The sequence below is a fragment of the Lotus japonicus genome, chromosome 5 (genome assembly GCF_012489685.1).
Source record: "Lotus japonicus ecotype B-129 chromosome 5, LjGifu_v1.2".
In the NCBI taxonomy this organism is placed as follows: Eukaryota; Viridiplantae; Streptophyta; class Magnoliopsida; order Fabales; family Fabaceae; genus Lotus; species Lotus japonicus.
Genome location: NC_080045.1, coordinates 9,544,867 through 9,570,680, shown reverse-complemented (window position 1 = coordinate 9,570,680; position 25,814 = coordinate 9,544,867). Strand labels below are relative to the sequence as shown.

The 25,814-nt window shown below is 40.5% G+C and overlaps 1 pseudogene; it reads right to left on the bottom strand.

Annotated features, from left to right (window-relative positions):
- Nucleotides 1-2,424: 2,424 nt before the first annotated feature.
- LOC130719043 (uncharacterized) lies at nt 2,425-24,203 on the bottom strand (annotated as a pseudogene).
- Between the last annotated feature and the right edge of the window lie 1,611 nt (nt 24,204-25,814).

Here is a 25,814-nt window from a genome sequence, read left to right as displayed (position 1 = left end):
ATTTAGAGAGACCTTTGGAGGCAGAGCTCTGAGTTCTTTAGGATCCCTTACAGGTTTCTATTGATTTTTGATGTTTTGCTACCTTTTTCTTGAATTGTTTCCTATGACTATGAGGAACTAATCCTCTCTTGTACTGGGGATATGATGTAGTTTTCTCTAAACTATGTTTTGATACGTTTTAGTTATATATGAATGGTTATTTTAGTTCATGAATTTCTTCTTTAATTCTATTGAATCCAATCGCGAAAGGGTTTCATGCTATCGTTTGCACAATTGGGAAATTGGTAGATGATAGGGATCTAGGAAGAAATTGAATAAGGGTCTCTACGCCTTAGGGATAAGGGTAGCAATCTATTTGTGTTTGCCTGAACATGAAATTGTATCTCTAGTTAATTAGGATTAGGTACTAAGGAATTAGCTATCACTAATTAACTAGAAGGGGTGCTTGACTAAGAGATTAGCAAGTAAACATATAGGCTTAGCACCAGGAACAGATTTAACTAATTTCATATATAATTGTAGCGGGTAGAAACATAGCAAGGGTAAACGAAATCAATTCCCCGGTGCGCTTTTCTCTAAGTGATTTCAAATCAGTAATTATCTTTTCCACGTTTTCTTGTTACTTCGTTCTAGCAACCAACTAAATCCTCTTTTAATTTCGCTTTTCGTCCTTACAACGAGAATTTGGTAACATTAGAAGTAAACTATCACAATCCTTGTGTTCGATAATTAAAACCCCGGGCGAAACTGTACACTTGCAGTTTGGCACATCAACAATCTTCACTCCAGCACAATCAAATCTTCATTTCGCAATTCCCCAAAATGCCCTTGATGTCAAATAAAACCTGAAAATAAGAATAAACGTAATTAGACCAAATAATAGAAATCTCTGTCAAGCAAGGTCAATTAATTAAGAATAATTATTAATAATGACAAATTAATGCTATATAAAATGGGTAAAATATTGCTCATCAAATACCCCCACACTTAGCCTTTTGCACTCCTAGGCAAAATAAAGAATTAAGAACATGAAAACCAATTTGTAACTGGAAGTGAATCATGCAATAACCTAAAAGATCACATACTTAACAATGAATCCTAGGAAATGTAGAGAAATGGGCAAAATCAAGTGAAGAATCAAAGAGACAAGAAATCCATGAATATCATCCAAACATCCAAGCATGTAAAGTAACCAATCAAACCAAGAGGTGAGAACAAAGATGATAGAACCTCACAAGTTATGCTCTCAAAGTGTTTACACTCAAGTGTTTACGGTTTGCGTTTACGCTCAAGGCACTTCATGAGAACAAACACTACCATAGGCTTGACAAGACGCTAACATCAACAATCAAAAACACATGCACATAAAGATCAAAAAGGGCTTTTAAAGGTTGTAATGGGGCCAAGGACAAGGTAGGATAAAATATGGGATAAGTAGCTAGAACCTTAGGAAATAGAGGAGCAATGGGGAATAAGTAAAAAGTAAGTCAACATCAACCCAATTTAATAGCATAAGATTTGCAATTCTTCCTCCAATTCCACACTTCAACTTTTCATCCTTTTTCGTCCTTTCATTCATTTTTTTCTCTTTGGCCTTCTTTTCTTTCTTTTTTTTTTTCTTTTTTCGTTCTTTTTTTTTTTTTTTTTTTTTATAACTGAAATTAACAAAACAAAACTAGTAAGAAAAACAGCACCACCATACTATTTACAACAACCAACTAAGCATAACCGAGAATTGGAAGAATTAAAGAACAATGCACCCTTACCCACTTAGTACTTACTCCCAAAACAATTCCAAAGCTCCAAAATTCCCTAAGATTAGGTCAATCATGGTTTTTCACTTATAAGCTTGTAATGAGCTAAAGAAAAGAAGGTAAAAAGGCTCAAAGTGGATATCAAAGGATAATTCATTCAAGGTAGGCTTATATGGCTAGTGGCTTATTAATTAAAAGAAGAAAATGCCTAAAATCACCTCAATATGTGCATGTGAGTATCAAGTAGAAACAAGCGTCAAGTCAAGTTCTAGAGTGCAAGTAATCAAGAGTGCAATCACACAAGAAAAAGATTAGAGATGGCATACAGTTGACCACCTACAGTTAAGGCTCAAAAACTCTCACAAGGGAATTAAGTCTATCATAATTGTTTCAACCCCTCAATTTTCAAAAGTAACTTGACAACAAGAACACATGGATTCACATCACAAGATATCATGACTTAGTTCAAAGAAAGAAAATGCCCATAATCTAAACAAGACCTAAGAATTCAAAGAAAGCATGGATCAACCTAATTTATTCAAAAACTAAATATTCTACCTACGGTAATCTCCCCCCACACTTAAACTACACATTGTCCCAATGAAGCATAACAAATATGGAATTGAACAAGTGCAATAAAAGTAAAGAAGGAGAAGGAAAACTCCCTGATTCATGGCGGGCGGAGGGTGGAAACAACCAAGGAAACATTTTCCATGGTAACATCCACAAGAGAAGGATCCTTGAAGGGCAAATGAAAGTGATCCTTTCTAGTTGCTTGATTGAGCCTCCTATAATCAATGCAGACTCTCCAACTATTGTGCACTCGAGTAGGGATAAGCTCGTTTCTCTCATTCTTCACTACAGTAAGTCCTGTCTTCTCAGGGACCACTTGAACTGGGCTCACCCAAGGGCTGTCAGAGATCGGATATATAATTCCAGCTTGTAGAAGCTTGGTGATCTCCTTCTTCACAACATCAAGTATCACTGGGTTGAATCTCCTTTGTGGTTGTCTTACTGGCTTCGCTCCTTCTTCCAAGAGTATTCTATGCATGCACATGGATGGACTAATACCAGGAATGTCAGCTAAGGTCCAACCGATAGCTTTCTTGTGCTTCTTTAGTACTTGCAGCAACTTTTCCTCTTGATTTTCATGAAGGGTTGAGGAAACAATGACAGGGAGCTTCTTATCATCCTCCAAGTAAGCATACTTGAGGTTATTCGGTAAGGGCTTAAGCTCCAATACGGGTGCCTGCAAAACAGATGGAACCAAACTAGCAGATACAGTTTCTGCAGCCTGCACTTCAACAACTGGGTTAGTGCAATCAGATTTCTTAACATCTGAGTCAACAACAACAGTGTCCAAAAATTGATCAATGCAAGAATCACAAATTTCAGTAGCAGTACATGTATGACAAGTGTATGACCCAGTTAGGGGAGGATAATCAGAATCATGTAGGAAATCAGATTCATGTCGGAAATCAGATTCATGTTCATCAAGCATATCATCAAGCAGTTCATCAAGCAAATCAATATGAAACACAGAATAGTCTTCAGGTGGATGTTTCATAGCATCAAAAATGTTTATCCTAACCACAATATCACCGAATTCCATAGTCAGTGTACCAGCATAAACATCTATCTTGGTTCGGGCTGTCTTTAAAAATGGTCTCCCCAAAATGATAGGAACTGTATTACGGGAAGATCCTTTTTCCATTTCAAGCACATAAAAATCAGCAGGGAAAACAAGTTCACCAACCCTAACCAAAACATCCTCTACCCATCCAGCAGGGTGTGCCGTGCTCCTATTTGCTAATTGGATGACAACACCCGTAGGTTTCAAAGGTCCAAGTGAAAGTGATTTAAAAATAGACATAGGCATCACATTAATTGAAGCTCCTAGATCTAGCACGGCATTTTCAATTTTAGTATCACCTATGACACAAGGAACAGAAAACGTACCTGGATCCTCACACTTTTCAGGAACATCAGAAACAGGAGCAGGTTTACCAACTTTACCTATGATTGCAGAAACGTTTCTCCCCATGCAAACTCTTTCATTTCCTTTCAGCTGAAGGTATGAAAAACGGTAGAAAGGGGGGGTTTGAATAACGTTTTCAGTATAAAACTTCCACCTTAAAGATTTTGACAAATCTTTCGAGAACTTAAGTGCTAAAGATAAGAGATAGAAAAGCACACAAGGATTTTATCCTGGTTCACTTGATGAATCACTCAAGCTACTCCAGTCCACCCGTTAAGGTGATTTCTTCCTTCTTAGAATGAAGGCAATCCACTAATCAGGTAAGAGTTACAACTGCACTTGAAACCTACAAGTGACTAACAATTACACTGACTTAGCTCACACTAAGATTCACTCTCTTAGTCTTCTCTAGGATCCGATCAACCTTGATCTCCTAAAGGAACTAAACAAACTGTTTATCAAAGGATTGTTTACAAGAGATTTGCTTCTAAAAAGCTAATAGTAAACTCAATGAATTTCAGATGAAAGAAAGCTTAGAAGAATTTGAATATGTCTTGCGCGTATGTGAATGCTTCTAGCCGCTTCTTTCAGTCTTCAGCCTCTTTATATACTCCAAGGATTAGGGTTGAGCGTTGCATGGAAAATGCTACCGTTGGAGGGCAGTTCTGGAAAATCCAGCTTCTGCTATGTCTGAGACTGTTAGGTAGGTCGTCAGGAAGGTACAGTTGCTTTTGTACTTGGATAACGACTTGACCTTTAAACCTAGGAGACTTCTGATCAGGGGAATGCTTCATATTGGAACTTGTGAAGCCGGTTGATCAGAGTCAGAGGGAAAGCCCAGATCCTCTGACCATTGTTTCTTCTGATTCTGAACTCAGAGGGAAGTACATGGTCTTCAGAGTATCTTGCTTCTGGACATCAGAATTTCACTAATCAGCTTCTGGATCTTCAGAGTCTTCTACACCATCAGAATATCTGAGCCTTCAGTGTTTCTTGGTTATCAGACTTTCTGGATCTTCAGAACTTCTAGTGACTGAGTCCACATCAGAGTTTGTATAACTTCAGAACTTCTGAAGCTTTTCCACTGTTCATACTGAACATGGTGAATGCGAAAGCGTTGCTTGGGTCGCTCTTTAACACAGTGCTTCTGATTTGTGTGAGATTGAGTTGAGGTCAGAGCCTGTAAATAGCACACTCAGAAAAACACGTTAGAGTACCACAATTGTTCATATCAAAAGGTTAACTTGTAATCATCAAAACATAGAGTTGTACTACTAGATCAAAACTTGACCTTACAATCTCCCCCTTTTTGATGATGACAAAACTAAGATTTTTGATGAACAATTCTTAAACATTAAACTAAATTCACTCAGAGTTTAGAGATATAGAATAAGACTTATCCTGATGTGAATAGTTTATCTTGCTCATTCTGAATTCAAGTCACTGCTTGATTCTGAGCTTAGCTCCCCCTGAATCTAATACTTGATGAAAACATTAGTAAAGTCTAGATTCTGAGCTAAATGATATAAGATTTCAGAGTGAAAAACTTATGACATAGATAAAAATAGAGTAATCAGAGCGCATAAGTAATCAGAGTCAATAGACAAGGTATCAGAGTCTTGGGTATCAGAGTCAAATTAGAATCACTTCAGAAGAAGTGAAATGTATTCCTTGTATTTGCCCAGTGACACATCTATGGTCATAAAGGTGGAACTCTTAAATTCTCCAAAAGAAAAATAAATCACACTAACACATCTTACACATCAAAAACTGGGTTTACTCCCCCTTTTTGTCATAAGCAAAAAGCTTGGGGTGTGAAAAACTTAGCTTGAAGTACAAGGTACTCCCCCTTAGAGAAGGTCTAAGTTTAAAGAAAATGAAAACGATGCAAGAATCAGAGTTAGGCGAAATAAATAGAAGAGTTAATGCAAGATAAGAACGTTTACCACCGGCCAAGGGAGTAAAGAGGAGGGTCAGTTACCAAGAACTTAACCTCGAGAAACTGTAGGAGCATTAACTTTCAGAGAGAGAGTGAAGCCTATATAAAGCGTTGGAGAGAGAGGTAAGTTTCACAACTCGAGCAATTTTCAGTAAAAAAAAATGGCATCATACATCGTAGCACTAGAAGAGCTGAGAAGGAAGGCCTTTGAGGAGGACTTATTCCTGAACATCAGGCATCCAGAGGGTACTAGGACCATCTCAGAGCTAACACGGACACTGCTGGAAGAGGACCTGCGTCCAGAGTTGAAGAGAGACCTGAGGGAATTTCTTGCCTTCGTGGAGGAGGTGCAAGAACTCAGCCGGCTTGAACTCAAGCTGCTGGAAGAAAAAGAAATTTTTGAAGAGAAGCTCAAGACTGCAGAAGAGATTCTGGAGAGGGATGAGCTAAAAGACAGGCTCAACAACATCCAGTATGCACTGGAGCGTCTGGAGAAGGATAGGTCAGAGCAGCGCCAGGAGTGCAGAAGAATGAGGAGGGATCCTCCATTCTAGACTTTAGGAAAAGAATGCATGATGTAAACAAAAAGAGATTATTAATAAAAAGATTTTTGCAAGCATATGTGACAAAAATATATATAGATATGCATAGATAATCACAAACGAACAAGGTAGAATAAATAAATAAAGAGAAACAGAAGTTAACAAAAGAAAACAAAGTTAAAGGAAAAAAAAAGCGAAGAGATCCTAAAACTAGGGTTTATCAGATCGACGCAGAAGTTCCATCATCATGTGCTTCATTTCAATTAGCATGGATTCATGAGTGTCAAGACGCTGTTCCATGATGTTGAGTCTAGACGAGCTTGACTGAGTAGAACTGGAAGGAACATTTTGAGCAGCTTGAGGAGCTGGAATGGAAGCAGAAGCAGCAGGAGTAAACACTACTGGTGCAAGTGCTTGGCATCTAAGGGCTTCAGCCTCAGCTTCAAGTCGTTCTGCCTCTAATCTGGCTTGTTCAGCTTGAGCTGCTGCTTGACGTGCAGCTTCTTCTGCTTGTTCTTTCTTTCTCTTAGCCTCTTCAATAGCTTCAAGGAGCTTATGTCTCTGTTCTTGTTCATGAAGAGCCGCCCTTCTAGCAAACCTTTGCTTTGCAGCCTCGATCCTCTGACTTCCCTCTGCATGCAGGAGCTGCATCATAACTGGAACTTGAGCCACTAGCCAAGTGCCCAGATTGTTCCACTCTTCAGCCACATGTTCAGCATTCTCGCTTAGGTCAGTCTGACCTTGCACATTGCGTAGCATCAAAGAGGCTTCATGATAGAAAATATTGATGCACTCAGAGAGAGATGTGGGTCGGAGGTGAGTGTATGGAATGATAGAGAGGTTGGTTTCAGGAGAGGCTGGGTGATTGCTGCTGTGAGCTTTAGAGGCACCTTGTGGAGAGCCAATGTTAAACATTTGAGCATTTGGTTCAGAGGTTCCAAGGTGAGGTTCTGAAGTTTCAACCAGAGGATGAGGTGATCTAACCGAGGATTGGTTAGACACAGATTGTTCTGGTTCAGGTTCAGGTTGAATATGCTCTTGTTGGTCAGGGGCAGGGTGAGCTTGTGGAGCCAAAGGGTCTGCCTCATGTAAAGGATTGGCCAAGATAGGTTCATCTGGGTCAACTAGACGTTCAGGTCTAGGGCCAGGATATCTCCTAGGGCTTGGACAAGTGAGGTAATACTCTTCTAAGGTAGACACCTTTTCTTTTCTGACCTCCATGAATTTTCTAATGGATTCAGAGTTATTGGAGGGAGAAGAGTCAGCAACATTGGTTGGGAAGGATACAGGTGTAAGGGCTGTGGAAGAGTCTGTATCCGTGGTTCTGAGAGCCAGACGTTCTGATGCTCTTGGGACAGAGTGATCAGAGGTTCTGGGTCCAGGTTCTGTTTGGGTTGGCTCTGGTTGCTCATGAATGATAGGTTCAGAAGTTAATGGGTTGTACGGAATGGTAATGGGAGAGGTTGGTTCTTCTGACCTAGAGGGTTGGTTCTGGAGCAAATTCCAGAGAGGTGCTTCAGTAGGAGAGGGTTGAAAAAATGAAGACCTTGGGGAATGTGGTGGAGAGGTGGTTTGTGCAGCTGGTTGGGACTCAGGAATAGGAGTGAGGGGATTTGAAGATTGTTTGAGCAGGGCTGATATGGGGAGTGCATCAAATAAATTCAAATCATCATCAGAAGCAACTACAGACTTACTTGAATGTGCTGATGATCTTGTCACTCTGGCAGGAGGTTCAATCCTTCTGATCACTTCAGCAGCAGGTTCCACCCGAGTAGGCTTCACCACAATTCTGACCTGCTTCTTCTTCTTCTTAGGAGGACCATCCTCATTATCACCATCATCACCATCATCACCATCATCAGGCTTGCTGGTTTCATCATGCTTTCTCTTGGATTGACCAGCCTTCTTCTTTTTGATCAGAGGGACATCTGATTCCTCAGAAGATTCTTCTAGGATCATCTTCCTCTGAGCTTTCTTCTTGATAGGAGAAGGAAACTCTGGAGCTGGCGGCAGTCTGCTGAAGAATTCATCGAGATCAATTTCAAAGCCTTGAGCCCTTAGGTCTTCAACATAGCACCTAATGGCTTCAGGATTGTCAGCCTGTGTCCACAGAGGGTAGTCATTCAGAGGCACCCTTCTACTTCTGATCTCCGAAGATGTGTCTTCATGGGCAGGAGCAATCTTCTTCTTGACTAGGCCCATTTTCTTCAGAGAATTTGCAGTGAAGACGTCACTGACAATAGTGGTCAGATCCTCTGTGCATCCAGCATTTATCAGATCTTGAATGAGGCCACTCTCAATGAAGAGATCAGACAACAGTCTCCCGAAGGGAATATACTTGATTGCTGACTTGATGGAGGCAGTGGTACGAGACTTCCGGATACACTCCTTCAAGTAAGAGAACAGGAAGTAGGGAAGGCAGATCTTCTTCTTGTCTTGGATGAAGAACAACATCGCCTTCTGGTTGAAGTTGATGTAGTCTGGGGAACTGCCCTTTGGTCTCTGGTTTATGCAGTGGAGCAAAATCTTGTGCCAGATCCTGAGCTTGGGATGAAGGTCCATCACTTTGTAATTCGTCTTGCCCGGTTTGTAATTGGTGTACAGGGCCTTGTTGGTCTCATCCTTCGTCTTGGGTTTCAGCTTCGATTCAGTGAACTGGAAACGATACCCAAAAGCAGTTTCTGCACCCAGCAAGTTCACGAAAGACTTCTCTGTGATGATGATCTTTCTTCCAAGAATGTGAGATACCACCTGAGTATCATCGCAGTCGGCGTGCTTCCAGAATTCCTTGATAAGTTTATCATACACCGGTCCTCGAAGCCTGTTGAAGTAATTTCCCCAACCTTGAACTTGGACTTCAGGACGAAGATCATACCCATTTGTAGCAAGGTTGTCGAGATCGAATCTCCATTCTGCCAGTACTTGAAGTTCCTCAGGAGCATAAACGCAGTAAACGGCACAGCCCCGTTCTGCAATTGGAATAATCTGCTCTTGAGCTTGACCTTGATCTTGAGTCGGATTCTCAGGGCCCCTTTGACCCGTTGCTAGACCAACTACCATATGAGGGAACTGGGTTGCATCTGCAGTAGCTCTTCTGGTTTGACTCACCATTTTTGAAGCGGTTGAAGGTTTAGGTAGAAGATGAAGGTTCAAAGATGAAGAGAGGTCGAGAGAGAAATCGAGGATTAGCAGTTTTGAAATAGCAAGAGAGAGAGAGTAAAAATCGGAAGTGAAGGAGATCGTGTGTGTATAGTGGGTTTTGACAAATAACCGTTGTTGATTCAAAAAGCAATTTAAGATCAACGGTTGAAAATTAAAGATAGATATTAATCAGTAAATACACCTATCACACACAGGAGAGAAGCACATCTACACGCAATCATAACAGACTGTCACAAGGGCACAAGGAACTATGCATCAGAAAAACTGACACACGTGTTGCTGTCTCAGCTTCAGAGTCAGTACCAATGGGTACACACACTCTGATTGAGTTACCTTCTGGACTAGACATCTTCTGATCAAGAAGTATCATAGTCAGAGGTTCTGATCCATCTTCACTCTGGACAAAAGTCCATGTTCAGATTTTTCAGAATAAAATTAAATCTATCCTCTGCTAAGGGCTTTGTAAAGATATCTGCCCATTGATGGTCAGTATCAACAAACTTCAGAAGAAGTACGCCCTTCTGTACATAATCTCTAATAAAGTGATACTTTACCTCAATGTGCTTTGCCCTTGAATGCAAGATAGGATTCTTACTCAATGAGATTGCAGCAGTGTTATCACAATAGATTGGGATATTGCTCTCAAGGATCTGATAATCCTCCAGCTGATGTTTCATCCAGAGCATCTGAGTGCTGCATATTGCTGCTGAGATATATTCTGCCTCTGCAGTTGATAGTGCAATGGTTGATTGCCTCTTGCTTGCCCATGAGACTAGATTGCTTCCCATAAATTGACAATTTCCAGAAGTACTTTTTCTCTCTGTTCTATCTCCAGCATAATCAGCATCACAATAACCTGAAAGCTTATACTCTGATGTTTTCTTATACATCAAGCCAAGGTTAGTGGTGCCTTTCAGATACCTTAGGATCCTCTTAACAGCAGTTAAGTGGGTTTCCCTTGGATCTGATTGGAAACGAGCACATAAATGAACACTAAATAGTTTGTCTGGCCTAGATGCAGTTAAGTATAGAAGTGAACCTATCATGCCACGATAGAGCTTCTGACATACTTTACCACTTTTATCTTCTTTCTCCAGAATGCATGTAGGATGCATTGGAGTCTTGGCCACTGTAGATTCCAGCATATTGAACTTCTTCAGAAGTTCTTTAGTGTACTTGCTCTGATGGATATATGTTCCTTCTGGTGTTTGATCAACTTGTATTCCCAGAAAGTACTTTAATTCTCCCATCATACTCATCTCAAATTCAGCGTGCATCATCTCAGAAAATTCTTTGCATAGAGATTGATTATCAGAACCAAATATAATATCATCAACATAAATTTGCACAATTAAGATATCATCTTTATAAGTCTTGCAAAAGAGAGTTGTATCTACTTTACCCCTTACAAACTCATTCTCCAGAAGGAATGAGCTGAGTCTCTCATACCATGCTCTGGGAGCTTGCTTCAGACCATAGAGAGACTTCTTCAATTTGAACACATGGTCTGGTTTCTTCTCATCTTCAAAACCTGGGGGTTGATGAACATAGACTTCCTCTGAAATATAACCATTTAGGAAGGCACTCTTCACGTCCATCTGATGTAGAACTATGTTGTGATTCACTGAAAAAGAGATCAACAATCTGATTGCTTCCAGTCTTGCTACTGGAGCAAATGTTTCAGTGTAGTCTATTCCTTCCTGCTGGCTGTAGCCTTGAGCAACTTGCCTTGCCTTGTTTCTGACTACATCTCCTTTCTCATTCAGCTTGTTTCTGAATACCCATTTTGTTCCAATTACATGGACACTTTCAGGCTTCTTCACTAAGCTCCAAACATCGTTCTTGGAGAATTGATTCAATTCTTCTTCCATGGCCATAATCCAATCCTTGTCCTGAAGAGCTTCATCTATGGACTTGGGTTCAATTAAGGACACCAATCCTTTCAGACTGAGCAAGGTCTCTTCAGAGGGTCTGAAGGCAGATCTGGTTCTGACTGGTTCGTCTTTATTGCCCAGAATCAATTCCTTAGGGTGAGCTGCAGTGATTCTGCTCTTCTTCAGAGTTTGTGAGTTAGAGGGACCAGCTTCTTCCTCTGGTTCATCTTCCTCTAGCTCAGCTTCCTCTGGAGCTTTGCCTTTGTCAGAAACATTAATACTTAAATCTGCAAACTTCTCAACTAGCTTTGACTGGTCAGAGTCAAGCTTATCGTGAAATCTAACATGAATAGATTCTTCAATAATCTTAGCATCAGTATTAAAAAATCTAAAACCTTTAGATCTCTCAGAATAACCAAGTAATAGACACTTAGAAGACTTAGCATCAAATTTATGCAATCTATCCTTAGTATTGAGAACATAACAAACACAGCCAAAAGGATGAAAATAAGAAATGTTGGGTTTTATGTTCTTCCACAATTCATAAGGAGTCTTATTCAGAATTGGTCTCACAGAGATTCTGTTCTGAATGTAACATGTTGTATTTACTGCCTCTGCCCAAAAGTGCTTAGCCATGCCAGTTTCTTGGAGCATGGTTCTAGCCATCTTCTGAAGAGTTCTGTTCTTCCTCTCAACAACACCATTTTGTTGAGGAGTTCTGGGACAAGAGAAATCATGTGCAATTCCATAGGAATCAAACAGACTCTCAAACTTGTCATTCTCAAACTCTCCACCATGGTCACTTCTGACACGCACAATCCTACAAGCCTTCTCGTTTTGCACTTGAGCAATGAAGGTAGAGAACACAGCATGAGACTCATCCTTGCGGGTTAGAAACTTTACCCATGTCCAGCGGCTATAGTCATCAACGGTAACCATCCCATATCTCTTGCCACCTATAGACTCAGTTTTCACTGGTCCAAAAAGGTCGATATGCAGAAGTTCCAACGGCCTTGAGGTTGAGACAACATTCTTTGCCTTGAAAGGGACTTTTGTGAATTTGCCTTTCTGACATGCTTCACAAAGAGCGTCTGAAGCGAACTTCAGATTGGGTAAGCCCCTGACAAGGTTTAGCTTGCTCAGCTGAGAAATCTTTCTCATACTGGCATGCCCTAACCGTCTATGCCATACCCACTGCTCTTCATTAACAGACAGAAGGCACTTCACATTCTGAGCCTCCAACTCAGATAATCTGATCTTATAAATGTTGTTCTTCCTCTTGCTGTTAAACAGAACAGAGCCATCGATTTGACTTACAGCCCGACAGGACTTTTGATTGAATATAACATCATAACCCTTGTCAGCTAATTGACTTATAGACAATAAGTTATGTGTTAAGCCGTCTACCAATAACACATTATCAATGCATGGACTACTATCTACACAAATAGTACCAGTACCAACAATTTTACCCTTTTCATTTCCTCCAAAGCCAACTTCGCCTCCAGGCTTAAGTTTCGGCTCTCGGAACATACGCCTTTCTCCCGTCATGTGACGCGAGCATCCACTGTCCAAATACCATGATTGGTGTTTCAGTGGAGCTATCAAGGATATCTGCAACATAGATAATCTTGTCCTTAGGTACCCACTTTCTGGGTCCTCTCTTGTTAGTTACCCCAGAGGTTCTGATCACCTTGGGTGTCTCAACATGATATTTTAAAGGAATATTTGCATGATATTTAGTCATAGAGAAGGATCCCTTTTTAAGAGGGTTTTTAGCAACGTTAGCAGGTAAAGGATCAGGCAATATGGTACCAGAGGGAACAAAGCATTCATACAAGGATTTAGCTTTAGACACAGAGGGCTCATTTCTAATTGGTTTAGAATAGCCAATGCCATGCATTCCATTTCTGCTTACGCCATAGATCATTGAAGCCATTAAGCTTCTATCCACGCTTTTAGCTAGGAATCTTTGAAAAGACTTTTCATACTTAGACTCATTTCTACAATCAGAGGCATCACAGGCAACAATTTCTTCTAACTTAGCAATCTGGTTCTTAAGCACAGAGTTAGAATTGATCAAAGCATGATTATCATTTTTCTAATCAAAAATAATTTTCTCATGTTCGGAAGGAGTCTTGGAAACAGCAGATAAGTCCTTTTTCAGCTTCGTATGCTTAGACAATAAGGAGTTATACTTATCCATGATATCAGACAACGCATGTTTCAGTTCAGAGGTAGAGAAAGAAGCGAATACCTCATTTTCATCGTCTGAGTTAGGATCTCCTTCTGATTCTGAGTCAGAGTCAACAGCTCCCTTTGACTCTGCTTCCTTGTCTTTGACAATAGCCATGAGTCCTTGGACTTCACCATCAGAGTCAACATCCTCTGACTCTGATTCATCAAATGTCACCATCAGACTCTTCTTTGTCTTGAAGTGCTTCTTTGGCTTCTTGTCCTTCTTCAACTTTGGACAGTCACTTTTGTAGTGCCCTGATTCTTTGCACTCAAAGCATGTGACTTCCTTAAGTGAGGACTTCTTCTAACCTGAGGATTCAGACTTTCCTTTTGCCTTTCCAGAGCCTTTGTATTTGCTCTGCCTGTGCTTCCAGATGCGATTGAGTCTCTTGGAGATCAGAGTCAGCTCATCTTCATCAGAATCTTCTGATGCTTCTTCAGATTCCTCTTCTTCAGCTTGAAGAGCTTTTGACTTCTCAGCCTTAGCCTTTTCAGATTTAGATTTCAAGGCTATGGACTTTTTCCTCAGATCTTGCATCTCTGAGCGCTTCAGCTCATGGCATTTCAAAATGCTGATGAGTTCTTCTAAACTCATATTCTCAACATCTCTCGTGAGCTCTATTGAAGTCACTAAAGGCATCCAACTTTCAGGAAGACACCTGATGACCCTTATGACATGATCTTTTGTTGTGTAGCTCTTGTTGAGAGGTCGTATGCCAGCTACAAGCAACTGAAATCTGGAGAACATTTCTTCAATGGACTCATTTGGCTCCATGATGAAGGATTCGTACTTTTGGATCAAAGACAATGCCTTTGATTCTTTGACTTTCTTGTGTCCTTCATGAGACATCTTCAGAGATTCGAAAATGCCTTTCGCAAACTCACGATCTGTAATCTTCTGGTACTCTTCATAGGAAATAGCACTTAGAAGAATTGCTCTTGCTTTGTGATGTTGTGAGTACAGCTTCTTTTGATCTGCAGTCATCTCTGACCTTGGGATCTTCTTGCCATCTGCATCAACTGGACGCTCGTAGCCATCCACAATAATATCCCAGAGATCTGCATCGAAACCCAGAAAGAAACTTTCCAGTCTATCTTTCCAATATTCGAACCTTTGGCCGTCGAACATAGGAGGCTTTGCATTGTAACCATCTCTTTGAGTTTCACTGGTGGTGGCAGCCATTGTTTTTCACACCGGCCCGGATCACTGAACACTGTTAGGTGTGGTAATCAGAACTTGCGCTCTGATACCAATTGAAGGTATGAAAAACGGTAGAAAGGGGGGGTTTGAATAACGTTTTCAGTATAAAACTTCCACCTTAAAGATTTTGACAAATCTTTCGAGAACTTAAGTGCTAAAGATAAGAGATAAAAAAGCACACAAGGATTTTATCCTGGTTCACTTGATGAATCACTCAAGCTACTCCAGTCCACCCGTTAAGGTGATTTCTTCCTTCTTAGAATGAAGGCAATCCACTAATCAGGTAAGAGTTACAACTGCACTTGAAACCTACAAGTGACTAACAATTACACTGACTTAGCTCACACTAAGATTCACTCTCTTAGTCTTCTCTAGGATCCGATCAACCTTGATCTCCTAAAGGAACTAAACAAACTGTTTATCAAAGGATTGTTTACAAGAGATTTGCTTCTAAAAAGCTAATAGTAAACTCAATGAATTTCAGATGAAAGAAAGCTTAGAAGAATTTGAATATGTCTTGCGCGTATGTGAATGCTTCTAGCCGCTTCTTTCCGTCTTCAGCCTCTTTATATACTCCAAGGATTAGGGTTGAGCGTTGCATGGAAAATGCTACCGTTGGAGGGCAGTTATGGAAAATCCAGCTTCTGCTATGTCTGAGACTGTTAGGTAGGTCGTCAGGAAGGTACAGTTTCTTTTGTACTTGGATAGCGACTTGACCTTTAAACCTAGGAGACTTCTGATCAGGGGAATGCTTCATATTGGAACTTGTGAAGCTGGTTGATCAGAGTCAGAGGGAAAGCCCAGATCCTCTGACCATTGTTTCTTCTGATTCTGAACTCAGAGGGAAGTACATGGTCTTCAGAGTATCTTGCTTCTGGACATCAGAATTTCACTAATCAGCTTCTGGATCTTCAGAGTCTTCTACACCATCAGAATATCTGAGCCTTCAGTGTTTCTTGGTTATCAGACTTTCTGGATCTTCAGAACTTCTAGTGACTGAGTCCACATCAGAGTTTGTATAACTTCAGAACTTCTGAAGCTTTTCCACTGTTCATACTGAACATGGTGAATGCGAAAGCGTTGCTTGGGTCGCTCTTTAACACAGTGCTTCTGATTTGTGTGAGATTGAGCTGAGGTCAGAGCCTGTAAATAGCACACTCAGAAAAACACGTTAGAGTACCACAATTGTTCATATCAAAAGGTTAACTTGTAATCATCAAAACATAGAGTTGTACTACTAGATCAAAACTTGATCTTACATCAGCTTCCTTTTCTGAGTGCATAATTCTTTCAGAAACTTTGCATATCTTGGAATTTGCTTGAGTGCATCAAGTAGAGGTATGTTCACCTCCACTTTCTTGAATATCTCCAAGATTCCCTTATCTACCTCTTCCTTCTTCTTGCTTGGCATAGCTTTCGGAGGGAATGGAAGAGGAATGGAAGGTGGTTGTACTTGGAAGGTTCTTGTGGCAGTGGTCTCTGTCTCCTTTTCAGGTTCAGGCTCTGGCTCTGGTCCATGATCTGCATCAATTTGCTTCCCCGACCGTAAGGTGATGGCACTCACATTTCTTGGATTCACAACCGTCTGAGAGGGCAGCTTATCAGAATTCTGGGACTGTAGCTGGTTTATTGAAGTAGTCATCTGTCCTATCTGGGTGGTCAGATTCTGAATGGAGGATCTGGTGTCTTGTTGGAACTGTATGTTTTGGGCTGTCATCTGCTTCAACATATCCTCCAATGAAGATTCTTTAGATTGCGGTGCAGCAGGGTTGTTAGCCTGTTGTTGCATTGGAGGAGGAACATATGGTCTAGCACTATTCCGAAACGGTGCTTGGGCAGGTTGTGACTGATCAGACCATCTAAGATTTGGATGATTTCTCCAGCCAGGGTTATATCTGTTAGATGACAAATCATAATTTTGCTGAGGTCGATTATTGAAAATGTTGGTAGCATATGCTTCAGGATTCTCATCCGTAGGTTCCTGCAGAGAAGGACAAACATCAGTATTATGGTCTTTAGTGCAAATGCCACAAACCTTTGCCTGTTGTGAAGGTTTATTCTGGTTCATGACCAATTGAGTAACCAAGCTGGCAATGGTTTCCATCCTCTTCTCAAGCTTGTCCATCCTTGGATCTGTCCCAATCTCATTAACAGTTTTGACAGCATCATTACTCCTTGTGTGAAACTGATGAGAATTAGCAGCCATCTTCTCAAACAACTGCCTAGCTTCAGTAGGAGTCATGTCATTCAATGCACCTCCACAAGCAGCATCAATGAGATGTCTTTCCATGTTGAGCAAACCCTCATAGAAATACTGAACTAGGAGCTGCTCGGAAATCTGGTGATGGGGGCAGCTCACACATAGTGTCTTGAATCTTTCCCAGTATTCATGTAGAGTCTCTCCATGTAGCTGCCTGATTCCTGAGATGTCTTTTCTGATTGAAGTTGTCCTAGAGGCAGGGAAGAACTTCTCAAGAAACTTCCTTTTCAGGTCGTCCCAGCTTGCAATGGACGAAGGAGGCAGGTTATACAGCCAAGTCTTTGCAGTTCCCTGAAGAGAATGAGGAAAAGCCTTCAAACAGATATGATCTTTGTCAACTTCAGGAGGCTTCATGGTGGATATGACAGTACGAAACTCCTTGATATGCATATGAGGATCTTCACCTGCAAGACCACCAAACTTAGGCAATAAATGGATTAGTCCAGTTTTGAGTACACATGGTACATCCTCAGGATACTGGATACACAAGCTTTCGTAGGTGAAATCAGGTGCAGCCAGCTCCCTTAATGTTCTTTCTCGCGGTCCTTCTTCAGCCATGTTATCAAAAACTGCAACAAATTCAGAATCAAAATCAAGGTCAGAATCAGAATCACTGGAATGAGGATCAATTACAAAAGCTCTACGTGCTCTAATTAACCTATGAAACTCTCTATTTATTTCAGAAATTAATGGATGCACAAACCCAGGATTTTCCCTAGTCATGCAACACTAAGTATCCCAAGTAGAATAAGAATGAAAGTAAATTTTTTTTTTTTTTTTCAAAACCCTAAAAAAAAACTTTTGGCGGAAGGCCTTTTTTGCATTTTTAAGAATCGATCTCACGGCGCAGCAATCACAGATGGATTGGAATTTTTTTTCTACCCCAAAAACATATATAATATGTTGAATTTCGAGTTCTGGAGCAAAAGATACGGCCGTTTGAAGTTACAGCCTAATTATCCTTCAAAAATCACTATTCCTTACCTTCAGCAACAAATCCAGTACCTGCGTCAGAGATCGAACTTGTTAATACTACTACTAACTAATACTACTACTACTACTAATATTAATACTAACTCTATTGAACCTTTGGCAAGGACGATAATCCCCGGCAACGGCGCCAAATTTGATCGAGGCCGTACCCGATACAAATAATTAATTAAGAAAACTGTAGTAACTAGGAAGTGACTCCTAGGTCGTTTCCCAAGGATTATCGTTTCAACAAAGATTCAGTATTAAGAACGCACAACGCACACACACTGGGGGGTTTTTGTTATTCAGTTCAAAAGATTAACAGAAAGTAAACAAAGATTAATATGATCAATTAAAGACAGACGAATCCCTTTGTTCAGTATATCGCTGCTCAATCACGGGTATCTAAAGATCAATTCTTGTTATTAGTTTCCTAGTTCGTGAGAATTAATTAACTAAGCGATAACTAATTCACAGATTCCTAAACTAAGCGATTAAGAATCCTTTACGCCCTAATATGAACTAAGCGAACATACATCATCTTCTAATTCGTGAACCTGAGGAATTAAGCAAACCTAAGCCAGAATTAGAGATGAAGAAAACTAATCAGTTGAATTCTATTAAGCACTATACCTCAAGAGCGCGATATACTTTGCTAAGGAATTCGTTCGAAGGAAATTAGCCTTCCATGGATGGGGCGAATTCAACAATTATATTGGAGAAGAGAATAGAGATTAAAAGCATAAACCCTAGCAGAACTCTAATAATTACTGAAATTCGAAATTGCATAAAATAATAATGTAGAAGGTAAAGGTCCTTGTTTCTCTCAGCACAAACCCTTAAATAGGAGCTGAGATCACAAATCCTAATCAAAATCAAATCCTAAAAGATATCAAAATCAAATCCTAAAAAAAATCCTAAAGATAGAGTTTTAAAATAACAACCTGAATAAGTTTGAATCTGAAAGATATCAAACTTAATTTATTTCGAAATTAAATCCTAATATTTCCTAAAATACAATCTTCACTCCAGCACAATCAAATCTTCATTCCGCAATTCCCCAAAATGCCCTTGATGTCAAATAAAACCTGAAAATAAGAATAAACGTAATTAGACCAAATAATAGAAATCTCTGTCAAGCAAGGTCAATTAATTAAGAATAATTATTAATAATGACAAATTAATGCTATATAAAATGGGTAAAATATTGCTCATCACTCCCCTCTCCTTATTCCGTTTTTCTTCTGGCGAAGCGTCCCCTGTTCGCCGTCCTTCTCCTTTTTCGTGCGCCTTCGCTTGACAGCATCATCCTCCTCGTCCAGGATGTAGGTGTTTACTCGCGTCTGGATCTCCGCCATGGATCGAGCCGGCTTGCGGCTCAACTTGCTATTCACCTTTGAAGGTATGAAAAACGGTAGAAAGGGGCGGGGTTTGAATAACGTTTTCAAGATAAAACTTCCACCTTAAAGATTTTGGCAAATCTTTCGAGACAAATAAAGTGCTTAAGATAAGAGATAGAAAAGCACACAAGGATTTTATCCTGGTTCACTTGATAAATCACTCAAGCTAATCCAGTCCACCCGTTAAGGTGATTTCTTCCTTCTTAGAATGAAGGCAATCCACTAATCAAGTATGTGTTACAACTGCACTTGAAACCTACAAGTGACTAACAATACACTGACTTAGCTCACACTAAGATTCACTCTCTTAGTCTTCTCTAGGATCCGATCAACCTTGATCTCCTAAAGGCAAACTATACAATTGTATATGAAGTTCTTGTTTACACAGAGAATGCTTCTAAAAAGCTTATAGTAAACATAATGAAATTCAAGATGAAAGAAAGCTTAGAAGGTTTGAATATTTCTTGCGCGTGTGTAAGTGCTTCTAGCCGCTTCTTTCAATCTTCAGCCTCTATTTATACTCCAAGGATTAGGGTTTGAACGTTGCATGAAAATGCTACCGTTGGAGGGCAGTTCTGGAAATTTCAGCTTCTGCTGTGGCTGAGGATGTTAGGTAGGTCGTCAGGATAGTACACTTTGCTTTTGTACTTTGGATAGTGACTTGACCTTAACCTCGTAGACTTCTGATCAGAGGAGCGCTTCGTGTTGGAACTTGTTAAGCTGATTGATCAGAGTCAGAAGGAAGCTTGGATCCTCTGACCGCTGTACCTTCTGATCTTCACTTCAGAGGATCAGTACATGTTCTTCAGAGCCAGTTGCTTCTGGACTTCAGAGTCTTCACTCTTCAGCTTCTGGATCTTCAGAGTCTTCTACACCATCAGAACTTCTGAGCCTTCAGAGTCTCTGGGTTGTCAGATCTTCTGGATCATCAGAGCTTCAAGTGAGCTGAGTCCTTATCAGAGCTTGATTTACTTCAGATCTTCTGAAGCTTTTCCACTGTTCAGACTGAACATGGAGAATGCGAAAGCGTTGCTTGGGTCACTCTTTAAGCGCAGTGCTTCTGATTTGTGTGAGATTGAATTGAGGTCAGAACCTGTAAATAACACACTCAAAAAATCACGTTAGAGTGCCATAATTGTTCATATCAAAAGGTTAACTTGTAATCATAAAAACATAGAGTTGTACTACTAGATCAAAACTTGATCTTACAATCTCCCCCTTTTTGATGATGACAAAACTAAGATTTTTGATGAACAATTCTTAAACAATAAACTGAATTCACTAAGAGTTTAGGGATATAGAATAAGACTTATTCTGATGTAAATGGTTTATTTTGCTCATTCTGAATTCAAGTCACTGCTTGATTCTGAGCTTAGCTCCCCCTGAATCTAATACTTAATGAAAACGTTAGTAGAGTCTAGATTTTGAGCTAAATAATATAAGAGTTCAGAGTGAAAAACTTATGACATAGATGAATTAGAACAATCAGAGCGCATAAGTATTCAGAGTCAACGGACTTAAGGTATCAGAGTCTTGAGTATCAGAGTCAAACTAATATCACTTCAGAAGAAGTGAAATGTATTCCTTGTATTTGCCCGGTGACACATCTATGGTCATAAAGGTGGAACTTTTAAATTCTCCAAAATAAAAATAAATCACACTAACACAGCTTACACATAAAAAACTGGGTTGTACTCCCCCTTTTTGTCATAAGCAAAAAGCGTGGGGTGTGAAAGACTTAGTTTGAAGTACAATGTACTCCCCCTTAGAGAAGGTCTAAGTTTAGAAAAGATGGAGAAGAATTAAAAAACTGATTAAAAAGAAAACATTAATTTAATGAAATGAATGAATGCATATGCAGAAAATTGACCACCGGCCATGGGAGTAAAGAGAAGCTTCAGTTACCAATAACTTATTCTCGAGAAACAGCTTCGGCAATTACTTCTGCAGACTTAACGTAGCTTATAAAAGGCAGTTAATCCACAAGGGTTGTCTTCACATCTCATTTCACATATCATTCTTTGAGCATAAAATAGCAATGACATCATTCACAGCATGCATCGAGCAGGTGAGGATCAAGGCCTTTGATGAAGATCTCTACATGAATATTCACCATCCAGAGGAACCGAGCATCTACAGCCTAACAAATCAGCTACTAGGCATGAGCTTGAGTCCAGAGATGGACAACATCCTCAGAGGCTTCCTTAGCTTCATTGAAGAAATGCAGCTTTGCTTCCAGAGGGAGCAGGAGCTATACGAGGAGATCAGAGCCATTGAATCAGCACTGGAGACTGTGGCAGGGGGTCCTGAAAGACAGGAGTTGCGCCAGAGCTTGGTTCACTTAGAGCATGATCAGCATCGTCTGGAGCTTAAGAAAGCAGCGATGCGTAGGCAGTGTAGAGAGTTGAGGAAAAATCCTCCATTTTAAATTATGCAATGCAATGTATGAAACATTTTATGAATTAATAAAAAGAGATTGTGGGTTAATTAATGCATATGACTGAAAGGAGTTTTAATGATGAACACATAGTATGCAACACATAGTAAAACGATAACTAAATAACCAAAATAAAGATAAAATTAAAACAGGGAAAATAAGTATATAGATAAAAAGGGAAGAAGACGACAAGAAGTCCTAAATCTAGGGTTTGGCAGTGCGACGCAGAAGTTCTTGAAGAGCTTGATTCATGTTGAGCAGGATAGCATCATGAGAGTTCAGACGTTGTTCCAAAATGTCGAGTCTGGAAGAGCTTGTCTATGCAGAAGTAGAGGGAACATCCTGAGCAGAGTGAGGAGGTTGAACATCAGCATGTGCAAAAGGCACTGGAGTAAGTGCTTGACATCTGATAGCTTCAGCTTTAGCTTCAAGTCTCTCAGCTTCTAATCTTCCATGTTCAGCTTGTGCAACTGCTTGACGTGCAGCTTCTTCTGCTTGCTCTTTCTTTCTTCTGGCCTCTTCAACAGCTTCAAGTAACTTAGTTCTTTGCTGTTGTTCATGCAGAGCCACTCTTCTTGTAAACCGCTGCCTAGCAGCCTCAATCCTTTGATCCCTTGCCGTAGTGAGAAGACTCATCATAGAGGGGACTTGAGCAATTAGCCAATCACTCAGACGATTCCATTCGTTAGCAACAGAGTCAGGATTCTCACTCAGATCAGTGTGACCTTCTACGTTACGAATCATCAGTGAAGCTTCATGACTAAAGACACTGATGCACTCAAGGAGGTTGGTTGGCCTGAGGTAGGTGAAGGGAACAATGGAAAGATTGGTTTTAGGAGAGGTTGGGTGATTGCTGCTGTTGGCTTCAGAGGCACCTTGAGGAGAGCCAATATCAAAGGGTTGTTCATTTGAAGTATGGTGCTCAAGATGTGGTTCAGAGTGTTCAACCTAAGGATGTGGTGATCTAACCGAAGAATGGTTAGATTCGGAGTTTTCTTGTTCTGGTTGCACAGGTTGAGGTTGAAGGTGTTGCACTAAAGGGTCTGCTTCATGTAAAGGGTCAGCCTGAATAGGATGATCTGGGTCAACTAGACGTTCTGGTCTAGGTCCAGGGTATCTCCTAGGGCTAGGTACTGTGAGGTAGTACTCAGGAATGGCAGACTCTTTCTCTTTCACAATTTGAATAAATTTGCGATTAGATTCAGAGTTGTTGGAGGGTGAGGAATCAGCAACATTGGTAGCAAAAGATACAGAGGGACATGGTGTTGTGGAATTTGTATCAGCAGTTCTACGATCAGGACGTTTTGATGCTCTAGGGACAGAGTGATCAGAAGTTCTGGGTTCAGGTTCAGATTGATCGAGAATAAAGGGTTCAGAGGTTAATAGATTGTATTGGATGGTAATGGATGAAGTTGGATCAGAGGGTCTGGAAGGTTGGTTCTGAAGCATGTACCAAAGAGGTGCTTCATGTGGGGAAGGTTGGAAGAAAGAAGATCTTGAGGAATTAGGTGGAGAAGTGGTTTGTGCAGCTGGTTGGGACTCAGGGATAGGAGTGAGTTGGTTAGAAGAGCGTTGGAGCAACGCAGAGATGGGGAGTGCATCAAGTGAATTTAAATCATCATCAGATTCAGCAATAGCAGACTTACTTGTTGATCGCACTGAAGACCTAGTCACTCTGACAGGAGTCTCAATCTGTCTGATCACTTGAGCAGCCGGTTCCACACGGGTTCTCCATGATTCTGACTTGCTTCTTCTTCTTTGGTGGAGGAGGACCGTCATCATTATCACCATCAGAGGGAGCGTCTTGCTTGGTGGCTTCCTCGTCCTTCCTCTTAGGCTTGTCAGCCTTTTCCTTCTTCTTCTGAACAGCATCAGAGTCAGACTCTTCAGAGGATTCATCCAAGATGATCTTTCTCTTAGTTTTCCTCTTGGGAGGAGAATCAAACTCAGGTGCTGGTGGCAATCTTCTGAAAAATTCAACCACATCAATCTCATAGCCTTGTTGCTTCAAATCATCAATGTAGCATAGAATGGCTTCAGGATTTTCTGCTTGAGACCACAGAGGATAATCCACCAGAGGGATTTTGCTTCTTCTGACTTCATCTGAAGTATCTTCATGTGCAGGAGCAATCCTTTTCTGAATCAGCCCCATCTTCTTCAGGGAGTTGGAAGTGAAGACATCACTTTCAATCATGGTCAGATCCTCTGTGCAGCCAGCCTTTGTCAGGTCTTCTACAAGCTTACTCTCAACAAAGAGATCTGAGAGCAGTCTTCCAAAAGGAATGTATTTGATAGCAGACTTCTTGGAGGCAGTTGTTCTTGATTTCTTAATGCACTCCTTGAGGTAGAAGAACAGGAAGAAGGGAAGAAAAATCTTCTGACGATCTTGAATAAAGAAGAGCATTGCTTTCTGGCTGAAGTTGATGTAATCAGGAGAGCTGCCCATTGGTCTTTGATTGATGCAGTGGAGAATAATCTTGTGCCAGATTCTGAGCTTGGGATGAAGATCCACTACCTTGTAGTCACTCTTTCCTGGTTTGTAGGTGGTGTAAAGAGCTTTGTTGGTGTCTTCCTTTGTTTTGGGTTTCAACTTCGATTCTGTCAGTTGGAATCTATACCCAGTTCCAGTGTGTGCACCCAGCAGATTCACAATGGACTTCTCAGTGATGATTATCCTTCTGCCAGCAATGTATGAAACCACCTGAGTTTCATCACACTCAGCGTGTTTCCAGAATTCCTTGACCAATTTGTCGTACACCGGTCCTCGAAGCCTTTTGAAGTAATTTTCCCATCCTTGAGCACGGACTTCAGGTCGAAGATCATACCCATTTGAAACTATGTTGTCTAGATCAAATCTCCACTCAGCAAGAACTAACAGTTCTTCAGGAGCAAAAACGCAGTGAACGGCACAGCCCCGTTCTGCAATTGGAATCATCTGCCCTTGAGTCGGAGCTTGAGTTCTCTGAACTTCAGGACCTGCCTGTCCTGTAGCTTGACCAACTACCATCACTGGAAACCGAGAACCTTGGGTTGCTTCACCTCTGTTTACTCTCACCATTGTTGAGCGGTTGAAGGTTTTGGGTAGAAAGGAAGAGGATGAATAGAGAGAGAGAGAGAGATCGTGGGGATAAGGGTTTGAAAAACTAAAGAGAGAGAAGGTAAAACCGTAAGTGTAGGAGAACGTGTGTGTATAGTGGGTTTTTAAAAGTAACCGTTGTTGATCAAAAGCAATTTAAAATCAACGGTTAAAAATTAAAGACATCATGGTAACAGTAAATACACATATCACACGCAGGAGAGAAGCACATCAACACTCATTACGACAGACTGTCACACGGGCACAAGGAACTATGCATCAGAGATACTGACACACGTTTACTGTCTCAGCTTCAGAGTTAGCACCAATGGGTACATAAACTCTGATTGAGTTACCTTCTGGACTAGACATCTTCTGATAAAGAAGTATCATGGTCAGAGGTTCTGATCCATCTTCATGCTGGACAAAAGTTCATATTCAGATTTTTCAGAATAAAATTAAATCTATCCTCTGCTAAGGGCTTTGTAAAGATATCTGCCCATTGATAGTCAGTATCAACAAACTTCATAAGAAGTACGCCCTTCTGTACATAATCTCTAATAAGGTGATACTTTACCTCAATGTGCTTTGCCCTTGAATGTAAGATAGGATTCTTACTCAATGAGATTGCAGCAGTGTTATCACAATAGATTGGGATATTGCTCTCAAGGATCTGATAATCCTCCAGCTGATGTTTCATCCAGAGCATATGAGTGCTGCATATTGCTGCTGAGATATATTCTGCCTATGCAGTGGATAGTGCAATGGTTGATTGCCTCTTGCTTGCCCATGAGACTAGATTACTTCCTAAAAATTGACAATTTCCAGAAGTACTTTTTCTCTCTGTTCTATCTCCAACATAGTCAGCATCACAATAACCTGAAAGCTTATACTCTGATGTTTTCTTATACATCAAGCCAAGGTTAGTGGTGCCTTTCAGATACCTTAGGATCCTCTTAACAGCAGTTAAGTGGGTTTCCC